This window comes from Lithobates pipiens, unplaced genomic scaffold (assembly GCF_037356315.1).
Source record: "Lithobates pipiens isolate NorthernLeopardFrog02 unplaced genomic scaffold, aLitPip1_a1.2 Scaffold_8, whole genome shotgun sequence".
In the NCBI taxonomy this organism is placed as follows: domain Eukaryota; kingdom Metazoa; phylum Chordata; class Amphibia; order Anura; family Ranidae; genus Lithobates; species Lithobates pipiens.
In genome coordinates, this window is record NW_027507903.1 from 460,996,278 (window position 1) to 461,022,916 (window position 26,639).

The window sequence follows — 26,639 nt, forward strand, 5'->3', positions numbered from 1 at the left end:
TATCATTTTTATTTCCAGCTTCTGGACACATTTAATATTGGCAATAAAATTACAGATGTGCTTATTTTATGAAGTCACATGGGGAGTCGGGCTTTGTTCTGCTGCAGATTGCATACCGTGTTCTGTTCTGCCAATAACTACACAGAAAAAAAAAACACACACAAACTGCTCCCCAACAATGTGCTAAGGACTCCACTCAAAAAAAAAAATTGTTGTTCATTAAAGTGTACCTGTCACACACACACCATTTCAACAAAGCAGCATTGAGAAAAAAGGCCAACATTCTTCAAATGCAATCAGTTCTAATTCCGTTGCTTCAGAAGAAAACATACCAAGCCTGTTAGCCACCTGCCAGTTTGTCCTTGTGGGGTGTAGGCAGATAAATGCCGATCCTGTTCATGGCAGTGGGTTTTGTCGCCTGCTGCAATGGAGAAGAGAGCAGCAGAGAAATGCAGGCAAGGTGGGTTGGAGGGGGTCCTTTGCAAAGAATCTGTCACTTTGCCCTGAATTGGTAAGTTGGCAATTTTTTTTAAGTCTTCTATAGGCTAACAAGGCAGCTATTCTAGGACAAGCAAAGTTACTACACTTTCTGTGTGGGTACAGTAATCATCAGAAATTTTTTTGTGACTGTATTTTGCATTCACATAAACCAACATTAGGTCTGAGGTTAGAGAGATATCCTGTTCCCACTTCCAGGAGCCACGGCTGCGGCTATTGACGTCAACGCTTGGCTCCCTCCTCTTCCCCCTGTCGCTGAGACAGTAGAAGAGAGGAGCGGAGCCTTGCACATGCACAGTAGGGTTCCCGGTGTGAAGCCGTAGGGCTATACTGCCGGGTTCCCTTACCCGCAATGGCGGCAGCAGCACCTGATAGCTGATGGAAACATTAACTCCGGTGCCGACATCCCTGGACTCCAGGACAGGTAAGTGTCCTATTATTAAAAGACAGCAGCTGCAGTATGTGTAGCTGCTGGCTTTTAATTTGTGTAGCGGTTCAGCGGACCTCCACTTTAACTATAAACTACCTTGAGGACTAATTTTTCTCAGGATAGTGGGCTTTATTATATTTAAACATCTCTAGATACCTACCTATGTGGCACAGTATTCCGACCTATAACATGGTAAGAATATTTTCTTCTGGGGTTTCCTCACCCAGACAGTTGAAATGAGTTGCACGCATTGGGGTTAATTTACTAAAACTGAAGAGTGCAAAATCTGGTGTAGCTGTGCCTGGTAGCCAATCAGCTTCCAACTTCAGCTTGTTCAATTAAGCTTTTACAAAAAAAAAAAAAAAAAAGAAGGAGGCTGATTGGTTACTATGCGGTGCTGCACCGGATTTTGCACTCTCCAGTTATATTAAATCAATTCCGGTGGTACCAATTTTAGAGCATTTGGATCGATACTATACACATATCTGACTCCCCATGTTGATTCAACAAAATATCTCTATCGGAGTATTATAAAACAGATGGATAAAGTCAGCCTATTTATTTAATGAGTTTACGGTTTTGAGAGATGTTCAATACTTACAAGTGTCGTTTTAAACATCTGTATTAATAAAATTGGATGTCTTTATTTCTGTTCCTTAAAAGTCTGATTAAATTGAACTTAAGCCAAAACTTTTTTCCTCACTTTTGATTTGCCTTTGCTTTCCTTAAATTCCTATCTCACAGCCACCACAGGAAGTGAGACGAAATCCCTCCAAAGTAAGGGTTTTCATAATGGTCACCAGGAAGATTCCCTACTATTCCTGTTCTGGTGACCCCTCAAAATTTGGGATTTTCTTTCACTTTTACTTTCGGTGATAACGATCACCTAAAACAAGGGTGATACTCCCTAACAAAGACACAGAAAACCTGACAGGTGTTCTATTCCCTCTCCACTTTATCTAAAAATTAAAACAAGGTTTTGTCTTCAGTTCCTTCAGTTTTACTTTAAAGTAAATGCAAACCCTCACATATACCCAGTGAAGTGAACAGCCTCAGAGGATACACAGAGATGAAACAAATCTCCCTACATAAGTGTTACATGTATATCTGCTGTATTCAGCTTTATATACTGTTTAGAAAATGCATGTTCTGTTAGAATTTTCTCTTCCTGTTCCTGCAGGGGGAGGGGAGTCTTGCCAGACACTGTGAGGCAGCTTATTGGAGGAAAGGCACACACCCCCTCTCCTGATAGGTAGAGATTTGCAGAGCTGTGCTGTGAATTGACCAGCTCTCTGCTAATCTATTTATAGCACCCATCCCGACACAAATTTCAGGCTGGTTTTATCACGTGTCAGAGAACTTGTAAGAAGTTATCAGGCTGATAACGGAAGAACGGAGCAGAAGACAGCCATGGGACTTAGGGCTTTGGAGAGAGATAAGAAAACACTACAGATATATGTGTCCAGCTCAAATTTCATGAATAGGGTTTACATCCACTTTAAGCTTCTCTTCTTCCTTGTTTTTCTACAGCCTATAAGAGCCTTCAATATAATGTATTTATCCTGCTGCCCATTACCACTTAGCTGTCATAGACGTTGTATACCCAGGTCTGAAAAAAATGTTTGTTTTCAGTTCCCTACCACATGACTAAATGCCAGCAGGGTATTGGTCAAGTGATCTCGAAAAGGTTAAAGGGCATGTAATAATCGTAGGTGTCCTGGCAAGCGCAAAAAGGCAAGTGTGCATCTACAACTTGTACTTTGCACGTGTGACAGGTACACTTTGAAACATGTGAGTGAGCTACTGAAGAATGACCGAATAACAGCTGGTGAAGCATAGACCCCTTTCATGCCTAAAATAACACATTTATAGCAGCTAATCTTTCATCTGGGAATAAAAATTAAACTGTAAACATTTAATGATGAAGCCTATAAAATGCATCAGTAAAACAGACTTGTTGTTTTAAAAGCAATCTGTCCAGGCAAGACGAAAAACTGATTTACCGCGTTAAAGACGGAGTTTTGCTTATAGCATCTTATTTTCAAACAATAAAAACTGCCAAAACAACTTTACGCTAGTATATAAGTTGTAAATTAAATGAAAATGCAAGAGATATAAAGTCAATTACACGTAGGCTTTTTTTTTTGTTGTGCTATATTTGCAACCTTAGAACAACTCTACTTGACAGTGAAGATCTCTGCCCTGTGCGACACCATCCAGTAAAACAATGAGGGAGATTTACTAAAACTAGTGCATGTAAAATCTGGTGCAGCTTCGCATAGAAACCAATAGGCTTCCAGGTTTTATTGTCAAAGCTTAATTCAACAAGCTGACATTAGAAGCTGATTGGCCACTATGCAGTAAATCAACCCCAGTATATTCTGCAGCTATGAAAAGGGACATTTGCCTTTACTTACTGTACTGTAGCTACGAAATTGATAGTCGAAGTGAGAAGAATCTCCTCTTAGACAGCTACAGCATCACCTGAACTAAAGTCTTGGAAGGTTTCTCTCCCATTCCCATTCTAGAGACTTCTCAAAATATTGGGTTTAAGGCCCGGTTCACACCGCTGCGGGGGGAGATCCGGATGTGATTCGCACAGCAAATCACATCCGATCTCCGTAGCGATGCGAGTTCAGCCATACAGATAGTATGGCTGAATTATATAAACAGGGTTCGCGGCGTTCCCGCATCGCTATAGTGTGAACCCGGCCTTACTGCACTTTTTGTCTCAATTAGGGATGGGCCGAACACCCAACAAGCCCCCCTCCCCGGTTCGGTTCACAACAGAACACCTCGAAAAGCAAAAAGTTCTAGCGAACATGTGAACCCTGTTATAGTCTATGGGACACGAACATACAAAATCAAAAGTCCTAATTTTGAAAGCTTATATGCAAGTTATTGTCATAAAAAGTGAATGGGGACCCGGGTAATGCCCTATGGGACATGACATGGGACATCAATGCAAAAAATGTTTTTACAATTTTGAAATATTCCTTTATATATTGTGCCGGGGGGGGGGGGGGGCTTAGTTTGCCTCTAAAGTGGCGCATCTGTACAATGTATATAACATGCCTCAGCAATAATGAAATTTCTAGGGAAAAAATGTAATTTAAACTTGCTCGCGGCTGTAATGTATGTAATGTATTGTTGGCTCCCGGTGATATAGATGGAAAAAACAGCATAGGGTCCCCTTCCCAGTCTATACCAGGCCCTTCGATTCTGGTATGGATTTTAAGGGGAACCCCATGCCTAAATGTAAAAAAAAATTGGCGTGGGGTACCCCTCAAAACCCTTATTCGAGCCTGCAACCTGGCAGGCCAGGAAAGAGAGGGGGACATGATGACACATAATGTCACAAGGGGACGGGGTCACCCGGTTACATCACTGGCTGGCCCTGCCCCCTTGCCTATATAAGAGCTGTCAAATCGAGGAGAGAGCATTCGGCGGAAGGTGGAGTTTTTAAATTTTTCCTATTTTTCAGGGCTGTCGGGTGGCGTGATTGATGGTGGATTTACATTGCGGGACACTTTTGTTTTCTTTTTTAACCACTTCAGGGCATTTTCACCCCCTTCCTACCCAAGCCAATTTTCAGCGCTGTCACAATTTTAATGACAATTGCATGGTCATGCAACACTGTACCCAAATTACATTTTTATTATTTTTTGCCCATAAACAGAGCTTTCTTTTTGTGGTATTTGATCATCTCTACGGTTTTTATTTTTTGTGCTATAAACAAAAGAAGAGTGACAAGTTTGAAAAAAAACACAATATTTTTTACTGTTTGCTATAATAAATATCCCAAAATATATATATATATATCCCACGCTGAGGGCAACTGGCCTGGTATGGTTTAGGAGAGGGGGGGCGCTCGCTCACCCCCCCCCCCCCCCTTTACTGGTCTGCCAGGCTGCTTGCTCAGATAAGGATCTGGTATGGATTTTGGGGGGCCCCACGCCTTTTTTTAAAAAAAATTGGAATGGAATTCCCCTTAAAATCTATACCAGACCCAAAGGTCCTGTTTTTTTTCTTAATTCTGTCATAGGGTTCCCCTTAACCACTTCAATAAGCTGTATTATATACTCTGCACTACGTTATATACTTTTCCCTGACCTAACCTGACTCACTCTCTCCCTCTACAGGTGCAAACTCACGGCTGTTTGTTTACATTCAGCCATGTAAGTCTTCACTTTTCCGGCAACACCTGTACATTATAGCCTTATAGACTTTTATGGGACTGTCTCCAGCCCCATAGACGTCTAGGACTCTAATGTGTAGGCTTGGCCATGACAGTGAAGATTTGTAGCACTTGATATACACATCTAAAACCAAACCAAATCAAAGTGCTTTACCCCAATTCCTGCCCATCCATCTTGATCTTGTCTTCAAGTTCCACTATTAAATGTATGTAAAACCACAAAACTGTTTGTTGTAACCACTTCAGCCGCAGAAGATTTGGCTGCTGAATCACCAGAGCATTTTTTGCAATTCGGCACTGCGTCGCTTTAACTGACAATTGCGCGGTCGTGCGACATTGTAACCAAACAAAATCGACGTCCTTTTTTTCCCACAAATAGAGCTTTCTTTTGGTGGTATTTAGTCGCATCTGCGTTTTTTATTTTTTGCGCTATAAACAAAAAAAGAGCAACAATTTTGAAAAAAACACAATATTTTGTACTTTTTGCTATAATAAATATCCCCATTTTTTTTTTTAAAAAGCAAATTTTTTCTCAGTTTAGGCTGATATGTATTCTACATATTTTTGGTAATAAAAATTGCAATAAGCCTATATTGATTGGTTTGCGCAAAAGTTATAGCGTCTACAAAATAGGGGAAAGATTTATAGCATATTTATTATTATATTTTTTTTTTTTACTAGTAATGGCGGTGATCTGCGATTTTTATCATGACTGCGACATTATGGACACATCGGACAATTTTGACACATTTTTGGGACCATTGGCATTTATACAGCGATCAGTGCTATAAAAATGCATTGATTACTGTAAAAATTTCACTGACAGTGAAGGGGTTAACACTCGGGGGTGATCAAGGGGTTAACTGTGTTCCCTAGTGTATGTTCTAACTGAAGGGAGGATGGAACTAGCCAGGGGAAGAGATAGATCGGTGTTCATACTTTGTATGAATATATAATTAGAGGGTACTAGTGCGCTTCACCTTACTAATCTAAGTGTAACAAACCAAAAAGAAAAAAAATTTTAAATCATATTAAAGTGTGGAAGCAGCCTGCAAGAATAGTGATCTCCACACTACTAGTGAAACAATAAATAATAAATAAATTGCGGCGCTCACCATAAAAGAATAACTAATCAATAGTAAACTGAAAAATATATATAGAAAGTGCAATGAGTGTGAATCACCTCACAAAGTGCAAATAGTGCAATTAAATAAATGCAATTAAATAAATACAATTCAGGTAATTGCTGCAATAATCAATGTGCTCATATAATATATATATGCCCAAAAAGAAAAATGCAAAATCAGAGGGCATAAACAATGTGCAAAAAACAATATTAAAAGACACAGTGAATCTGTAAATCATAAATGTTCATAAATTCCCGTTCGTGCAGATGCTTTGTGAACTATAAACAAAGTCCATGCATAAAAGTGCCTTCCGCAGTGTATACTAATCCAGTGATTCAATTCAGTGCCAAGCCAGTGCACCACCTGTTTCCCCAGCCTCTCACCTCCAATACTTGATACAGAAGCACAATTTAAAAGCCAGAGCTATTTCCTCCACAATCATCCAGTGGTTAGTATCCAGCTGACTTTTTCTTTCCCTGGTTCTCCACCTCTCACATAAGTAAAGAACAGAAGGACAAGGGGGCTCTCATGTGTAGTATCCAAATAAAGCGATTTTAATAACAAACAATAGTAACTTACAGTTCAGTAAATGACAACGAGTAGATATAGCAACAATCCGAACTTCCGGTCTCGGCCGCGACCGGAAGTAACAAGTGCAATACCACAGCTCCTTCCCTGACGCGTTGCGTCACGATCACATGACTTTTTCAAAGAAAAAGTCATGTGATCGTGACGCAACGCGTCAGGGAAGGAGCTGTGGTATTGCACTTGTTACTTCCGGTCGCGGCCGAGACCGGAAGTTCGGATTGTTGCTATATCTACTCGTTGTCATTTACTGAACTGTAAGTTACTATTGTTTGTTATTAAAATCGCTTTATTTGGATACTACACATGAGAGCCCCCTTGTCCTTCTGTTCTTTACTTATGTGAGAGGTGGAGAACCAGGGAAAGAAAAAGTCAGCTGGATACTAACCACTGGATGATTGTGGAGGAAATAGCTCTGGCTTTTAAATTGTGCTTCTGTATCAAGTATTGGAGGTGAGAGGCTGGGGAAACAGGTGGTGCACTGGCTTGGCACTGAATTGAATCACTGGATTAGTATACACTGCGGAAGGCACTTTTATGCATGGACTTTGTTTATAGTTCACAAAGCATCTGCACGAACGGGAATTTATGAACATTTATGATTTACAGATTCACTGTGTCTTTTAATATTGTTTTTTGCACATTGTTTATGCCCTCTGATTTTGCATTTTTCTTTTTGGGCATATATATATTATATGAGCACATTGATTATTGCAGCAATTACCTGAATTGTATTTATTTAATTGCATTTATTTAATTGCACTATTTGCACTTTGTGAGGTGATTCACACTCATTGCACTTTCTATATATATTTTTCAGTTTACTATTGATTAGTTATTCTTTTATGGTGAGCGCCGCAATTTATTTATTATTTATACTTTGTATGAACACACTATCAGTCTCTTCTCCCCACAGAGATCCCGGTTCTTGCTGTGTCACGAGCGATCGCGAGAGCCCGTCGATCATCGCGACTGCCGTGCACTCGCATTGGCTCCGGGGGCGAGCAGTGGGTGCGCGCCCCTAGTGGCCACCAATAGAAGCAACTTAACATGACGACGATTCGCACAGAACAGTCATGTTGCCGCAATACAACTGCTGGTCGGCAAACGGTTATACTAAAGGTACAATTTTTCTTTTTTTTTTTAATAACAAACATGTTATTCTTACCTGCTCTTTGTGATGTTTTTGAACAAAGCAACCCTAATGCTCCCCTTCTCAGGTCCCCCACTGGCGCTCTGGGCTCGCTTGCTATGGGGGCACTTGTGCATGCTTGCTCCTGAGCCCCGCTCTGTGTGTCCATAAGACACACAGAGTGGGGCTTAGCCCCGCCCCACTCATCACTGGCTGTGATTGACAGCAGCAGTGTCTAAACCAGCCAGGCAGTGGCTCTCATGCAAATAGCTGGATCAAGACTGGGCTCAGGTAAGTATTAGGGGAGTCTGGGGGGAAGCTGCAAACAGAAGGTTTTTTTTTTTTTTTTATGATATGCATGAAGGTAAAAAAACTTCCTGCTTTTAGAACTACTTTAATGTAAAGTGGGGAAGGATAGAGAAAGTGGTGGTGCATACACATAGTCGGACAAAGTTGTCGGAAAATCCGATCGTTCGGAACGTGATGATGTTTGCGCGTTGTGACGGGACTACGCTGTGGCTAGTAGCCAATAGCTTTGGTGTCGTAATTTGATCTGAGCATGCGTGGCACTTTGTTCGATCGTAATTCTCTACAAACGATTCGACAAAGTCCAATCGGATCATGTTGTCGGAAAATTTTATATCCAGCTCTCAAACTTTGTTGGTCGGACATTCCGACGGAAAAGGTCCGATGGAGCCCACACATGGTCGGATTATCCGACAACACAGTCCGATCGGACAATTTCCATCGGAATTTCCGACCGTGTGTACAAGGGCTTAGAAGAGAGAAGAAATCTCTACAAAGTGAGGCGAATTTCCTTTTTAGACAGCTGTTAATCGAAAAGGTGTTCCCATTAGAAAAGTAACCCTAGAAGAAAGGGAGGGACACCGGTGTGGGTACATGTGACACGGTGTGCTCCAGGCACAATGTGGGCTGTATGCAGGGCATTGAGAGCTCTCACTGGTTTTCGGGCAGCTAAGACCTGTAAGCTGTGGTTCCAGGCTGTGTGTAGCAGCGTGTGTGAGGACCGCATACACAGATATATATATGTATATTTCCCTATCAACTAATAAAGAATATCTGCACAAACATTCTAATATGCAACGAGCAGGAACTTTGCAGTAGTGCATTAGATGAAAGATTGGCAGCAGATATGCTATATGCCATTGCTGAGTTCTTTGGGGACCTGGCTGATCAGCCTTTTACATCTGTCAACTATGATGTCTCATTTGTGAATAGTGCGCTTACAGTAAAGCTCGGTAGTGACATTGGAACCTCTCTGATCAATAAACAGACACCAGACATATCTGGCTATCATCTCCCTCAAGCGGACCAAAGCAATATGACTGGACAGGAACAACATGGGTGTATTCATACAATGGAGTGTCCCTTTATCAGTAAGGGCTCATTTACACTTGCTTCAGCTTCAACACACATTAACGGCTAGTTTACACTTGGTTCAAAACAAGGCTTTCGGACAGGCTTTGTTAAAGCTCTCTGAACGCTAGTAAAGCTCCTGTCACTAAATAGAATGGCTAGCTTACAGCTCTGTTTACACCTTGCTTTTGCTTTGCTTTGCTTTGGCTTTGCTTCAAAAAGTATACCCCATGTCGCTTTAGTTGTGCTTAAAACCATCTTCTAAACTTCCATAGAAGTCTACGGCAAAGCTTGCTTGAAGCCCCACTGAAGCCTCATGGAAGCCCCACCAATGGCTCATTGAAGCCCCACCAAAGGCTCATCGAAGCACCAAGCAAAAGCAAGGTGTAAACAGGACTATAAGCTAACCATTTTATTTGGTGACAGGAGCTTTGACTAGCCTTCAGAAAGCTTTAGCAAATTGTGTCCAAAGCCATGTTTTGAAGTAAGTTTAAACTAGCCCTAACTGAAGCAAAAACCTTCCCTTGCATACCAAATTAGATCTAGCAACTTTATTATGTGCAGGATGACACAAATTCAGCAGTGTAATATTTCTGTTAATGACTACTATGACTACTACCTACATTTTCTGTGTGATATTCTTCAATGTTCTCAACATACTGTTTATTTATACATATATGTTTTTATTTCCGCTGACTTACTCTCTGTTTTAGCAACACGAGGGGGGCATTTTTTTTTTGCTGTCTTACTGACATGAATGGTCTTGTCCTTAAAGAGGAACTGCAGTCTACTCACATAATTTGTAATAAAAACATCTTTTCCATTCTGAAGCCTCCAACCACTTTGCATATTATTTTATATATACTATGATTTTGTACTTGCCAAATATGCTGCAGAAATCTCCCTCCACTAAGTCTGGCTGCAGCCATTTTAACTGTGGGCAGCTGAAGCTGCTGCCTGTTCACTTCCTGGATTTACACAGACACACAGAGGCACACCACCAGCTCTGCAGCTCTCACTGGCCCTCCTCTGACTAATCCCCCTCCCTTCCTGGCAAACACTCACGAGAGTGAGATTGGGACCGGGCATGATGTCATAAGCCTAGGCTTTTTACCAGACAGGTATTTACTGGCAGAAAAAAAAAATGTTTTACTATTCAAAGTTAAAGCAACAAGAGCAGAAGATTTAATAGATGGAAAATTATAAAAAGTATTGAAGGTCCGCTTTAAAAACACCTATAGTAGAAACAATTGGTCTTGCTATAAAAGGAAAAGTAACTAAGAATTATTATTTTTGCAGTAAGCTCTAAAGTAAGCTTTAGAATTTCTCGAATGGCATGTTAGTACACAAAACTTTGCTGCTGCAAAAAAAAAAAGTAGAAAAGTAACCCTCACCTCTGGTACTAGTTCTAATACTTCCATATTCTATCCAAATCTGTTTGGCTATATTTACACTTTGGACCAGCCATTTTCAACCAAGCTTCTGTGAAACCCTAGGGGTCCTTCGGAAGTTGGAAGGGGTTCCTTGAGCTGTGGCTTCGTGACCTCTCATCTGATGATGTCTGCATAGTTTTGGGGATAAGACTATTCATCAGAGAAACGCCAATGTACTTTTTTAGCTGTGTGTATAGGGAGCATTCTGACCACCATTGTAAAGGGGGTAATCTTTCTACAGACTTCCAATGTACAGTGTATTTGTCCTACTGACCCCTGATGAATTGTTTTTAGCAGGGATTTCCCTAGACCTGACAATTATTTAAAAGCTTATTCTGGGTGTTAAAAGGGTTTAGGAATGTTTTTTTTCTGCAAACAGACTTCTTTCACTGTTGTGCACTAAATTATGTTAGAGGCTAAGATTTTCCAAATTAAAAGGGAACACTACGTCTTTGGGCTCTACCCCTATGTCACAGCACATACAGTCTTATTATTAAATATTCGTTTTTTTACGACGCTGGGATATTAAATGTTGGATCTTATCAATAAACTGTGATCATTAAATTAAATGAATTGCTCTTATGTGATATCTCTGATTACATTTATATGAATAATTTACATATGAATAAGTGTAAACTTTGTGACCGGTTGCTGCTATAATAAGGTACAACGCCTTAATAACTAAACCTACCAATAAAGAGCGCTACCTGATACAGTTTTATTACATTGTTACACTCTATGCAAAGACCACACATAAAATGTGTCAGTGTAAAAGAGATATATCCCCCAAATTTACTTTGGACAAAAGAGTAGAATGTATATACAATAGTTGTTTACATATTTTTTATTTATTTTTGTAAAATTAAGAAGAGACATGAATGAAATCCATAAGAAGAAGGAAATCAATGATACATAATCTTTTTGCAGCCCAGAGTTCTTGTGTTACAGCATCTAATATGCATAATCCAACATTGAACATTTGGGTGTTTTCCACAGTCAATACGATACAGACTATTCACTGATATTCATTCGGCAACATGTTCATGACAATATCACATGACCCACCTCCTTAAAGACAAGTATGCAAGCTGGCCAACTGGCTTTGTATTATAGACTGTATCTATGCTATAAAGCAGCAGAGCTAGCTTCACAGTTGACCACGGGGGCACAATAGAATGATTGACATAACTGCCTAAAATGAAGAATAAGCCTGCTACTTTCTTATTTGTATTGGAACCCATAACATGCACATTTCCTTGGTATTAAGGATATGTTATATTTCATGGCTCTTTAGTGGTTTGCTGTTTCACCTCTTTAGACCCATCACATTTAAAGCCTCTATGATTGTACTATGTCATTGGTATCCATGGCCTGTGTCATGCCTTGGTTTTAAGTTTGTTCTTAGTGCCAGGCTTTGAGGACACGTCATAACTCTGGCAATTCCCTAACAATAAACATACCGCTAAGTATTCCCTACAGGAAAGCACCCCTTAGCAATTAAAGAAGAACTCTAAAAACACTTTGCTGGGTAAATCTCAGGGGGTGTATGCCAATCCCAGGATCACTGTATGTTATTTACAATTTGTATTTTCTTTATGTGGAAGTTCAGTGCAAAACCTACACCCACTCCCATTCTAAGCCTTTTCAATCTAACTCTGTAAAGAAAAGATGTCTATACTTACTTATTCTGAAGCCGTTCCGGTCCAGTCACATGATCTCTCCAGTGGCGGCTTCTGTGTAGAGGAGAGATCAACAACAGTGGCTGCAAATGCCTGTGAGATTATGTCACCCATAGGCTCACTATGGGGCATCCATTGCCAGCTATCCCTCCTCTACATTGAAGTCGCCATTGACAGCTGATCATTTGACCAGACTGGGGCAGCTTCAGAATAGTTAAGTACATACATATTCTCTTTACAGGGTTAGATAGAATAGGCTCAGAGTGGGGGTGGAAGTAGGTTTAGTCTTATGCCCCATACACACGATCGGACTTTCCAACAACAAAACCGTTGGATTTTGTCAGATCGTGTGTACAGGGCATAAGCGCAAGGAGAGTAATGCCGCGCACAGATGATTGTCCAAGAACAAAAACCATGGATTTCTTTCCAACGGATGTTGGCTCAAACTTGTCTTGCATACACACGGTCACACAAATGTTGTCGGAAATTCCGAACGTCAAGAACACAGCGACTTACAAGACGTACGACGAGCTGAGAAAAATGAAGTGCAAAAGCCAGTGCGGTTCTTTTGCTTGATTCCGAGCAAGCATGGAATTTTGTGCATCGGAATTGTCTACAGACACTCAGATTTTAAGACAAGGGATCCTGTTGTTGGAAAATTTGAGATCCAGTTCTCAAATTTTTGTTGTGGGAAATTCCGACAGCTAATGTCCGATGGAGCCTACACACGGTCAGAATTTCCGACAACAAGCTCACATCGAACATTTGTTGTGGGAAATTCCATTCGTGTGTACGCAGAATTAGAGTAAGGAGTTAGAGGGTGTAGAAGGTCCATTTTATTTACTGCTGAATCTTTGCACTGTCACTACCTACCACAAAAGGACAAATCTGGTTTGTAGCTCTGAACAACATAGCTGTTATATCAGATGCTCCAAAGTCACATGCTCTAAAATTCTCTGATGAACTCATCCCTTGATGCCTTCATTGTTTCTCTAACGTGCTCCAAAAAATATTTTGACTCCGACACATGGGAGGTCCACGGTTTTACACTGATCAGCCTTTAAATTCAGCTGAAACTATGCCAGGACAAGCAAACGTTCCTCTCACTGCAGGGACTCATCCATCAGCATGACTTACTCCGTTGCCATTTCCAATTTTTTCCCCTCATTCTTTCATTTGAGACTTGAGGCTGCAAATTATGAGCGAACATCACCAAGATTCATGTCAGTCCGCCTCTAATTTGTCAAAGTTATAAATTTCAGGAAAATTTGTACATAGTGATTTTGTTCATAAAAAATGTGACTGCTAGTGTTTATTAAAGAAAAACGACACTGTTTTTTAACTAGCACAAGTTTTGAGATTTTTTTTGCAATTTTGTATTGAATTTGACTGATTTGAACTTTTTGCCAAGACCAGAGAGATTTATTTACTATAGGAGTAGAGAATGTACCTTGCAAAGTGTGCACTTACCTTAAAGTGATATTAAAGGCAAGTTTTTAGTTTTTTTTTAAAATAACAAACATTTTATACTTACCTGCTTGCACAGAGCAGCCCCGCTCCTCCTATTTTCAGGGCCCCTCCCTCCTGCCAAGTGCCCCCACAGCAAACAGCTTGCTGCGGGGGCACCCAAGAAGGCTGCTCTGCATGTCCATTCACACACAGAGCTGTGGCTCAACCCCGTCTCCTTTCTCATCTCATTGGCTCACTGGCTGTGACTGACAGCAGTGGGAGCAAATAGCTCAGATGCCATCTCAATCAATGAGTAGGGAGTGCCGCAAGAAAGCCAAGGCTCTCGTGCACATCACTGGATCACGATGGGGCTCAGGTAAGTATTAGGGGGCTGCCACACACAGAAGGTTTTTTTACCTTCATGCATAGAAAGCATGAAGTTAAAAAAACCTTGAGCCTTTAGAACCACTTTAAGGTAATGAGGTGAAGCTATGTTCACGCTAATTATCTGATCATGAACGTGAAAAAACCTGTGACCTAAGGTCATTAAGGTCAACAAGTCTTCAACTTATTCACTTAGGTGAGGTCATTTTGCATAATGAAAATTTTCTACATCCTCTGCAAAGGTCACAAAGCTCATGTGTGCCCTTCTTAGGGTATCTTAAAGTGAATTTTTCACTAATTTAACAAGTCTACATGAAAAAATACCTGACATTTCACAATTTAAAGCGACAGTACATTTTTCTATAGAAAATCTATACTTTTTTCATTAAAAAGTTATTCTTAAGCCTCAGTCCAGCGACTTAGACTAGGCTGAGATGATGCCAGCAGTCTGCTGCAGGCAGAAGGAAACATTTCCTCAGTCTCATCTTCCTCAGTGATCAGACTGAAACACTGTAACTTTGTAGTAACTCACACATATATGTCAGTTTTTGACGGACTCCGCTTGCTCAGCAGGAATCGATCTGTTAATCCCCACTGAGCTGGTGGATGACAGGTCCATCTCTGCACATTGTGCAGGGATGGACCTGTCAGAGCTCCTCACTCCTCTATGTGGGATCGAATGAAAACGGACCACTTGTCCATTTTTATTAGAGCTGATCCACCAGACGGATGGAAAATAGGGTTTCCATTCGTCTGTTTTAAACGCATCGGAGTAGATCAGATGTCAGCGGACATGTCACCGCTGACATCCGTCAATCCATAGAGGCGAATGGAGCGTTCGTTCAGGTCCACATGAAAAATTGACAGGTGGACCTGAATGGTTCCGTATGTATGAAAGAACCCTTACTCTAATTCCGCAGTCAGAAGCTGCAGCAAGGGCTGATGTATGTCAGACATTTGTGAATGCAGTCCTGGACTGTACAGGTACCAGGATTTATATGACATCTATGAGTCAGCATTTCAGTCCAGGAATTAATTGGTCAATTGGTGACCCTGGATGATGCCTGTTCAAAGATCGCCCTATCCTTTGGGAGAGAAATACAGATAAATACAGTGAAATGTGTGAGTTGCAATAAAGTGTTACGCTTATACAGTACTCAGCATACACGTACTTAACAAGAAAAATACATTTAAAGCTAGGTCAACTTTAATGGCGTGCTCATGCCACCATACTTTACTTTTTCTTTTTTTTTTAACTAGAGAATGCAAGAGCAAACACGGGTGAAAAATGTCTCATGATGAAAAATACTTCATGTCCAAATGCGGGCGACACATAAAAAGCCCATGCCAACATGTGTATGAAAGAATCAGCAATCTTTAAAAGTAAATGACACAGACTGATTGCTCCAAAGGCAAAGTGTGCTGTTTGCTGTAATGTACACTAATATCTTACATAACCCAGAGCTGTCTTCTCTGCTAACTTCAAAGAGGCAGCAGATACAGAAGATGGTTCAGGAAGTGCTGAAGGGTACATAGTACTCAGAACCGGCCAGTAACTGCTATTTAAATCGCGGCTGGTCACAGCCAGAACAGTACGCGATGATCCTTCATCCCTTTTCAGGATAAATACAGAGAATCATGCCTTGAGCTCTGTGACGTCCAAGGCTGCAGTTCATTACAGGGCTAATGGACAAATCGTGAACACAAATCTGGGTGGAGGTTAAAGGTCGATTAACTCCACCTTTAGCCCGTACTACATATTTATAGCCTCCAAATGACTCTTATTTGGAGGGTTTGGTTGGTCTGATGTGTACATCTCCACACAAAAGGAACTATTTTACTGCCAATGGTGTTATGCTGCACTAAACTTTCTACCCAATCTCAATTGTTTTTATTGAAAGGACAACATTTAGAAAAAATAGAGCCAATAATTTTCTGTTTATTCGAACTCTGTGGTCTTTGTAACCAGGGACATGTCCATTGTCCGTACTGTATGCCTTGAGGAAGTGTCAATAGACTAGTGATGCCGCAGTGGTTGATGGGACTTGTAGTTCATTCATTTACACATCACTGTGAATTAAAGTGATTGTAAATGATCACCTTGTAAAACAACCTATTGCATTTAAAATAGAAATGAAAGGCAAAACATTTTTGTATAGATATTGTTGTGGAAATTTTATGAAGATGTATTTCAATATGTATTGTCATAGTGTCTCCCAGTGTTGGTACTCCCGCAGCCGGCTCTAAAGAGCCGACTGGCGCAGACTGACGCTGGTTGAGATCCGTTTGGTAGTGGAAAGCTCCTTGGGGATGTAGAGACGTGTTTGCAGAGTGGTGATATGTCCGCCAGCTAAGGACCCCTGTGATCATCGTGGGGATGTGTTCACCCTGCAAAGACATTATCGGTTTAGCAGATTTAGAGGATGTGCGCTCGTGTCACCCCTGTATGCCTGATCAACATATTTGGGGTGCCATGGCGTGCACCTGCAGATAATCTCCCATCTCTAGAGACAAGAGTATAGTATGTTTTGTTCTCTGAAAAAGCAGAATAAGGATTCACGAACAAACGGTAAAAACGGGAGCCTTTGAATCACTGAGGTCCGGAGCAGCGTTCGTAATCTCAGGCTTCCTGTGATGTAGAGACAGGAGGCTGGAGATCGTACAAACTGCCCCTGCCCACACAAAAGAAGCATGAAAAAGAGAACAGGATACTTTTTCATACAAGTACATGGTACATACAGCAGGCACATATCAGGAATATGAAGTGTTGGGGTAACAAACGCTTTGACGCAGATGTGCAGGCAGAAGCCAAACAGCCATACCAATTTCCAATCTGACAGCAGCTGTGGGGGAGAACCCCAGCACAGCGTCATCCCTAAATAGGGGTGTAACATGGTCTTAAAGGGATTGTAAAGTGATTTTATTTTTTTTTTTAAATAACAAACATGTTATACTTACCTCCACTGTGCAGCTCGTTTTGCACAGAGTGGCCCCGAATCTGCTCTTCTGGGGTCCCTCGGTGGCTGTCTCGGCTTCCTCCCGCAGATGCTTCTCACGTTCATGCGAGCTCCCTCGCATGGTGAGAAGCATCTGCGGGCGTGCTCCCGTGATACAGCCGGCGGCTATAGCTGCTTGCTGTATCACACGGCCCCGCCCCCCGGCGCTCCGCGTCAGTGGATGTGATTGACAACAGCGCGAGTCAATGGCTGCGCTGCTTTCCATCCATCCACTCCAGCCAATCAGCGGCCAGGCTGAACGGTGGAAAGGACGTCAGGGACGAGCGCGAGACTTTCGAGGGGTGAGGTAAGTAAAACGGGGGGGCTCGGGGCGCAGGCACTGTCAGATGTTTTTTCACCTTAATGCATAGAATGCATTAAGGTGAAAAAACTTTTACCTTTACAACCCCTTTAAGGTGGAGTTAGCCTTTACATCTATAAATAAAAATCATGTTTTGCATGTTGCAATTGACTGCACAAAAATAAAACATGATTCCCCTTTTCTCAATGCATACCGTCTATCTATTGTCAGGCTTTTACCAGCTTCACAGCCATAAATATACTTTCCATCTAATGGTTACAAATCCCGTGTGCAAGCAACACTGATAATCTGATACTAGATCAAATATGTCAGGTATGAGCATTTAACACTGTGAACTTGTCATGAACCTATGCCACCATGATACATTATAACAGTATTTCCTGAGATTACATTGAATCCATAGTCACTTCAACATTTTTATTGTTGGATATACATGTGAACATGATCAGCTTAAACTAAGCTGTCACCAAGCTATGCTATTTAAAGTAACATCACTGGGATGTAGCAGGCACATACTGTAAGTATATCCACTATATGGCCAAATGTTTGTGGACCATGACACCTATCTATGTACTGTAGATACAAAGATATTTTAGACAATTGTACACTCCCAAATGTGTGGCAACAATTTGGAAGGCCCTTTACTGTTTCAGATTGATCATGATCCTGTACATAAAGCCAGCTTCATAAAGACATGGTTTGATGGGTTTGGTGGGGCGCAACATGAGTGGCCTACAAAGAGACTTGACCTCAACCCTACTGAACACGTTTGGGATCAATTTAAATGCAGATTGCAAGCCAGATCTTCTCATCGCAGCACAGTGGTGAGGGTCGCACAGTGGTGTAATGGGTAGCACTCTCACCTAGCAGTAAGAAGGGTCGCTGGTTTGAATCATGACCATGACACTACCTGCCTGGAGTTTGCATGTTCTCCCTGTGCCTGCGTGGGTTTCCTCTGAAGGTACTCCGGTTTCCCCCCCTCACTCCAAAGACATGCTGGTAGGTTAATTGGCTTCTGTCCAAAATTGGCCCTAGTATATGAATGTGAGTTGGGGACCTTGGATTGTGGGCTCCTTGAGGGTAGGGAGCAATGTACGTGTGGAGCGCTGCGTAAACTGAAGGTGCTATATGGGTACCTTAAATAAATTAGGGATAATTGTAGATACGCACCCACACTCTCTCAGGATGGACTGGTGTCTTTATTCAACCTTACTGACTATGTAACTATCCAACCTCAGAACTTCATCTTACAAATGTTCTTTTGTCTGAATGACACATGCACATTCCAAAATCTTGGCAAAAACATTCCGGCAGAGGGGACCAACTCCATATTAATGCCCATGGTTTGGAATATGATATTCAACAAGCTTATATAGGTGCAATATTCAGGCATCCAAACACTTTTTGTCTGAAAACTCCTATTCTGTTCGCATTATGAAATACAATGATGTGCCTCCCCCACTTCCCACAATGCATTAAAAAGAAGAGACACCCATGTTGTTGTGCTTTGAAAAATGTTAGGTTGAGAACTGATCTCCCTATTATTATTTTTCTGCTCAGTTTATTAATGTTAATCCTTTCATGACCAGAAGCAAAGACCTGCAGCACATCAGCGCATGCATGGGGGTTCTTGTGTGCTTGTGTCGCTGGTTAATTGTATCGTCTGCCTTGCATGACATGAGCAATGTGTGTAAATGCATGGAAATTGCCACAAGCAGACGTGCTGCCGAGTCTCCATCAGCTGCAATACCTGGCAGAAAGAGGCATGTGGGCATGTGCAGAATTTCTTGCCACGCATGCGAGCCACAGCAAAAACATTAGTCCCAGGATATGTGATGTAGACATCACCCAGGAGGCAGCTGGGGTGACCTGTGTCCTTTTCCCCTAGGTCAGTGATGGCGAACCTTGGCACCCCAGATGTTTTGGAACTACATTTCCCATGATGCTCCACTATACTGCAAAGTGCAGAAGCATCATGGGAAATGTAGTTCCAAAACATCTGGGGTGCCAAGGTTCGCCATCACTGCCCTAGGTGAATGAAGGTTAAAGTGATAGGTTAAAAGGTACAAAACCTTTGCAGAAGTGAGAGAACATTCTCCAATAGTTTGTTTTAAAGCCTAAATGCCCAGACAAAATTTATAGAAAGAGTATCCAAACAAAATGGGACTTTAAAGATGTTGAAATCTTCTATCAGAGTAATACAGCCAACGACATTGTTAAAAAAGAATCACATTTATTAGAAAATTCGTTAAAAGGAATTTGGGTTGACAAACCCCCGTAAAAACATGAAATCAGAAAACCATATAGACAAACGCCAGCCCCATGATATTAAAGCATCCCCTTCCTTTTACTAACATAATATTAGATATTAAGAATACAGTATATTCAACCAGACACGGGGTAAGTGGAAAGGGTTACTGCAGTGCTTTGTCCCAACATGTTTCACATTAAATGTTTCCTTAGGGGTGCAACAATATGCAAAAAAAAAGAGCACTATCAAATTCCTCAAAGGGTACAGGTAAGTCACAGATTGCTATATTAGGTGCAGTTAGGAGCATGAATGGCATATGATGGTATGCTGATACAGGAATGGAAGCCGTCCAAACAAGAAAGCTGTCTCAGGGTTCCCGCCAATACCCACAAGGGGCCAGGGATAGGTAGGTCCTATGTCTGTCCCTCAACTGGGTCTGTATCTTTAAAAGCCATCCAAACAAACCAGCTTGCATAGTCCTAGTATTGGGCTGACACAGATGGAAGCAGGTATGGTAAGTCCTCAATGCTGTGGAGCCAAAATGCCTCACAAGGCCATGTGCAATGTTTTGCACCAAAGTATAAAAAAAACTGTATTACTTAACTATTTTGGCCATTCTGTGAGACCAGAGTGAGTAGCAGCCGCTGAGAGAGCAGCAATGTACTTGTATCTACCTCAATTTCGGTGCTTTTACTATGGATGAGCATATGTAAAAAAATGCTCCTGAAGTTGCTGTTGATGAGGCTGGAAAGATGTCGGAAATTGTGTGCGAGGACCAGAGTTCGTCACTACCGGACTCATCCATTGATTGCGCTGTGCATGTCTGTAGGATATTTTTCCAACATGTATGTACAGCTGCGTAGTTTCCCTGATATTTTTTTTTAATTTTACTCGCATGTCTGTTGCCACCTTTCACCTTCTTTTTCATTTTAATGTCCATTGCCACCTTTGACAAATTTTTTAAATATTTTTTTCATTTTTCATTTGCTATTATTTTTAAGTAATGTAAAAAAAATAGGACACCTTTAAAAACGCTTCTAAACGCCGGTACCGCATTTAGCTGCGTTTAGGTGCGTTTGGAATCGGAAACGCCAGAAACTTCGGCATCTGAACTCATTTTTTTGCCTTCAAAGAAAAGCCTCTAAACGCAGCTGCCTGAAAACGCCATTAAACGAACCTGTGTACATGCACACATAAGATAACATTGGATGAGTTGAGGGCAGCTGAAAAAAGCATCCAACTGACTCTGAACGTTCGTTTATCATGAGGCAGTTTACATGAGGCCTTAGTGCACTGTTTTAATAATAAGTCTGCAGATGAATAAAAAAATAATAAATTCAGTCCACTGTAGCAGGTAAAGAAAGGCTTATCAAGCTACCGTATATACTCGAGTATAGGCCGACCCGAATATAAGCCGAGGCCCCCAATTTACCCCCAAAAAAACTGGCAAACTTATTGACTCGTGTATAAGCCGAGGGTGAGACATGCCTGTCCATCCCTGTGTGTGTGTCCGTCCATCCCTGTGTGTCCGTCCATCCCTGTGTGTCCGTCCATCCCTGTGTGTCCGTCCATCCATCCCTGTGTGTGTGTGTGTCCATCCATCCATCCATCCCTGTGTGTGTGTGTCTCCATCCATCCATCCATCCATCCCTGTGTGTGTGTGTCTCCATCCATCCATCCATCCCTGTGTGTGTGTGTATCCATCCATCCCTGTGTGTGTGTGTCTCCATCCGTGTGTGTGTGTGTGTGTGTGTGTGTGTGTGTGTGTGTGTGTGTGTGTGTGTGTGTGTGTGTGTCCAGCCTACCTGTGTCCCGAGCCTTTGTCCCGAGCCTCCGTCCCGTGCCTTGCCTCCTTGCCTCCGTCCCGTGCCGTGCCTTGCCTCCGTCCCGTGTCGTGCCTTGCCTTGCCTCCGTCCCGTCCCGTGCCGTGCCTTGCCTCCGTCCCGTGCCCTCTTCGTCGGCGCCTCGGCGGCCATTGTAAAATTCAAAAGCCGCGCCTCCGCCTTCGCCTGTGATAGGCGGAACACTGAATTTCCCAGCAGCCTGTGTTCCGCCTATCACGGACATCGTATCATCCTCGTCCGTAGTACGAGGATGATACGATGTCCGTGATAGGCGGAACACAGGCTGCTGGGAAATTCAGTGTTCCGCCTATCACAGGCGAAGGCGGCGCCGGAGGCGCGGCTTTTGAATTATAGAATGGCCGCTGTCTGTCTGCTCGACACGCTGATCGAGCGGGCAGACAGCGATGACTCGAGTATAAGCCGAGGGGGGCACTTTCAGCCTCAAAAAAGAGGCTGAAAATCTCGGCTTATACTCGAGTATATACGGTATTTAAAAAAAAAAAAAGACTGCAAAAGACCATTTATGCCTAGCTATGCCATCAATTGGTCCTGCACTTTTTGTTCTCTTGATGAGCAAAACCGCCAACAGAATCTTTAGCATGAATACGTTCTGGATGTGTATAATGCCTGCATCCACGCCTGCTGGAACCACACCCACTACAGCGCGCAATGGAGAACGCATGCATCTGACATACCCAGAAGTGTCCGATGCTGAAGATTTTGCTATCTTTGTCTCTTTTAGCAGTTTTTTTCTTTCATTTTATAATCTGCGGCAGAATCTCTTTAAAATTATGAATGGCTCCTAAATATCTTCTGCCTAGTTACCTACCAGTAAAATCTGGGACATTTCACTATAAAGACTAGACGGTCAGCAGGAGTCTACTGTAATATCAGTTTGTGTCCAGGAAAATTATGAACTAACCCGCGGAGTGGTTAGGTAACGGTGCTTGAGAATTCACATTATACAGTATAAATCAATTTAATTTGTGGTCACTACAGCCTTCACGCAATTATCTTAAAATACTTCACCTTGATCCTTCTTCTAGAGCAAATTAATTACAATGCAGTTGGCTGTGATAGCACAGTTGGATGCCTCAATTAATAACATCGGTGAGCAACCCAGCTGGAAGGCAAGTGGGGAGTTCAGTGCGTATCGCGGTTTTCATAAAGACGAACAGGCAAAGGATGACCATTATCTAATCATCGTAAATGTTTAAGCTTTTCAAGGGAATTCATCTTTTTTCTTTATATTTATTAGATAATCATTTAATAAAGGAGTAAAAAAAAACAAAAAAACGTTCACATAGCAAAGTGAATGTTCACTTAGTTTAGTTAAAGCGGTTGTAAACCTAGGGAAAAAGAACCCCTGCAATATAAAGGCATAATATGCTAGTATGCAAGGCATAGAATAAAGCACTCTCAGTGGCGCCCGGTCACTGCTAAGAGGCTATTTTCTCCCGTCCTTTCATTCGGGATTGCGGGCTCCGGTGCTCTGAAGGGCTAGAGCCGCAATGATGTCACTCGCACGGTAAGCCGGACCTTCAGAGTGCATGCGCCGATGATGTCAGCGGCTACATGCAGGGTGAATATCTCCTAAACCGTGCAGGTTTAGGAGATATTCATTTTACCTACAGGTAAGCCTTAATATAGGCTTACCTGTAGGTAAAAATCACAAAGTGAAGTTTAAAACCGCTTAAGCATTTTTTTGCTTTGAATGGCCGATCATGTGCAGGGGGAAATTAAATGGTTAGTTCACCTTTACCAAAAACTGCCTATGCAGGTATTGGGCATTGATAGATAAAAACAAGCCTTGCCTCATGAAGCCTTGCTGGAAAACTCCCATGATGTTTGCTAAGGACGTTGAGGCCCAGCTGTTACCATTCACCTTCACAGGAGCGAGCTTTCAAATGCTGAACTCAGAGCTACTGCATCAGGGAAGAGAATGTGCATGTGCAGGGGTTTCAATCAGAAAAAGATCTTGCTTTTTTTGAGGGGGGGGGGGGGGTAAAAAATAAACTATGCCTTTAAAGTGATTGTAAAGTCAAATTTTTCTTCCTATAAAAATAACAAACATTTTATATACCTGACCTGTTGCAGCGAATTTGCACAGAGCGGCCCGATCCTCCTCTTCTCAGGTCCCTCTTCTGTGCTTCTGGCCCCTCCTTCCTGTTCAGTGCCCCCACAGCAAGCAGGTTGCTATGGGGACACCCGAGCTGAGTCACAGCTCCCTGTGTCCATTCAGACAAGGAGCCCGATCCAGCCCTGCCCCTGTTGTGTACTTGTGGCTCCTGATTGGATAGCTGACTTTGACTGACAGCAGTGGGAGCCAATGGCGCCACTGCTGTGCCTCAGCCAATCAGTAATAAGAATCTCGGATGGCTGAGACACTCGTGAACATTGCTGGACAGAAAGGGACCTCAGGTAAGTGTTAGGGGGATGAGGGGAGCTGCTCCACACAGTAGGCTTTTTATCTTAATGCATAATGCATTAAGATAAAAAAACCTTCTGCCTTTACAACCCCTTTAAAGCTGAACTTTAAGTAGCTATAAAATTTACAAACCAATGCTTTGAATTCATTAATACATAATTTAATATATTTTTTTAAATACATGCAGCGTAAGCACCTGAATATGACCTGGTATTTAGTTCATATACAGCAAAGCTCAGACTGGTGAGGCAAAAGAAGCAAGATTTTTTTCATTCAGTCTGTGTATGGCCAGCTTTAATGTTACTGAACGACAAAAAAGGAAAAATTAGGCCGCGTACACACGGGCGGATTGTCTGCCCAACTAAGTTCGTCAGACAATCCGACAGACAGTCCGTTCAAAATTTGCATGAACGGACTTGACCACACACGATGAGCAGACAGTCCGCTGAAAGCGTGCGCGATGACGTGTACAGCACGTACAACGGGACTAGAAAAACGACGTCCTATACACTGCAATGCAACCTTCGACCGTGTAAATCCTTTCTGAGCATGCGCCATACTTAGTTCGTCCAACTTGCCTACACACGAGCGGACTGTCCGCTGAAACCAAGTTTGGACGGACAAAATTTCGGAAATTACGTAAGACTTTGTTCGTCAGAAAGTCCGCTGAAAAAGTCCGCTGAAGCCCACACACGAGCGGATTGTCCGCTGAAACACGGTTCAGCGGACTAAGTTGGACAGACAATCCACCCGTGTGTACGCGGCCTAAGGTGTCAAATCCTTTGGCAGGTAAAACCTTTCCCATATATTTATTTCATCTGTTTAATTAGCAGTTTGCTTCTACCTAATGATTAAAGTGTTCACGGCTTCACTTTATTCACTAAACCTTTTTTGGATAAATTGCAGGTTTAGGGTTCTGAGGATGCAAGCTTTTCAATATATTTTCTTTGTGTCCCTTGATGGAAATCTATTGACATGTTTATTTGAAAAACAAAGATTTTTGAATACATTTAAAATGGTAAAAAATAAACATGTAACACCCTTTAAAACATTCATGCTAATATGTTGAATTTCCATTTTCAAAAATCTGGCAAAATGATCAAACATGCTGTAAGAAGATATATGATGGATTACACACAAGACCCAACTGTTGCTGTAGCCTTGGCTCTTCTAGACTTTTCTGCAACACTGTATAAAGTAGACATGTGCATTTGTTTTCATCCGAATGCATTTTCGTCCGAATTTCAGCTATTTTCGTTTTCGTTTTGATAAACGATAACGAAAGCACAGAATCCGAAAAATGAAAGATCCGACATAAATAAATGCTTTATTTTTGTTTTCGTTGTTACAACAGTTCGATATAGAATAGGAGTGTCTATAGAACCTGTGGTCGAATGTGCCTAAGGGCCGGTTCACACAGCGAGGCGAGGCGAGGCGACACGGCTCGCCTCGCCTCGCTCCCGCAAGTCGCCCCCATTCAGTACTATGGAACCGTTCTGAGAGGAGCGACTCGAGTCGCTCCGACTCAGAAAAAAGGTTCCTGTACTACTTCGGGGCGACTTCGGGGGCGACTTGCATTGACTTCTATACAGAAGTCCTCTGCAAGTCGCCGCTGAGCTCCCCGCAGGTCGCGGCGAGGTAAGTCGGAGACGCCTCGCCGCGCCTCGCTGTGTGAACCGGCCCTAACCTTAACTCTATTAGTCTTATATAGAGAAAATATTCGACAGAGAAAAAAGATTTGACAGAGAGAAAAGATTCTGCAAGTCGCTGTCCTAAAAAGTGTTTGGGGACCCGGGTCCTGCCCCAGGGGACATGTATCAATGCAAAAAAAGTTTTAACCACTTGCTTACTGGGCACTTAAACCCCCCTCATGCCCAGACCAATTTTCAGCTTTCAGCACTGATGCACTTTGAATGACAATTGCGTGGGCATACAACACTGTACCCAAATGAAATTTTTATCATTTTTTTCCCACAAATAGAGCTTTCTTTTTGGTGGTATTTAATTACAGCTGGGAGTTTTATTTTTTGCTAAACAAACAAAAAAAGATGCAAAAAAAAAAAATCATGTTTAATAGTTTGTTATAAAATTTTGCAAACAGGTCATTTTTCTCCTTCATTGAAGTGCGCTGATGAGGCGGCACTGATAGGCTGCACTGGTGAGCAATGATAGGCTGCACTGGTGGGCACTGATAGGCTGCATTGGTGGGCACTGATAGGCTGCACTGGTGGGCACTGATAGGCATAGTTAAGGCGGCACTAATAGGCACAGATCAGGCAGCACCGATGGGCACAGATAAGGCGGCACTGATGGGCAAAGATGGGCACAGATAAGATGGCACGGATGGGTGGCACAGATGGGTGGCACGGATAGGTGGCACTAAGGGGCACTGATAGGTACCACTGATAGATGGGACTGATGGGCACTGATAGGTGGCACTGATAGGTGGCTCTGATAGGTGGCACTGCTGGGCACCGATGGGCGGCACTGCTGGGCACTGCTGGGC

General features: G+C 42.2%; 1 protein-coding gene and 1 pseudogene across 6 annotated transcripts in view; one reads left to right on the top strand and one right to left on the bottom strand.

Moving 5' to 3' along the window:
- The window catches only part of TSPAN9 (tetraspanin 9), a 575,797-nt gene that overhangs the window by 368,671 nt on the left and 180,487 nt on the right, over nucleotides 1–26,639 (bottom strand). The window lies entirely within an intron of this gene.
- LOC143962227 (frataxin, mitochondrial pseudogene) lies at nucleotides 8,897–9,371 on the top strand (annotated as a pseudogene).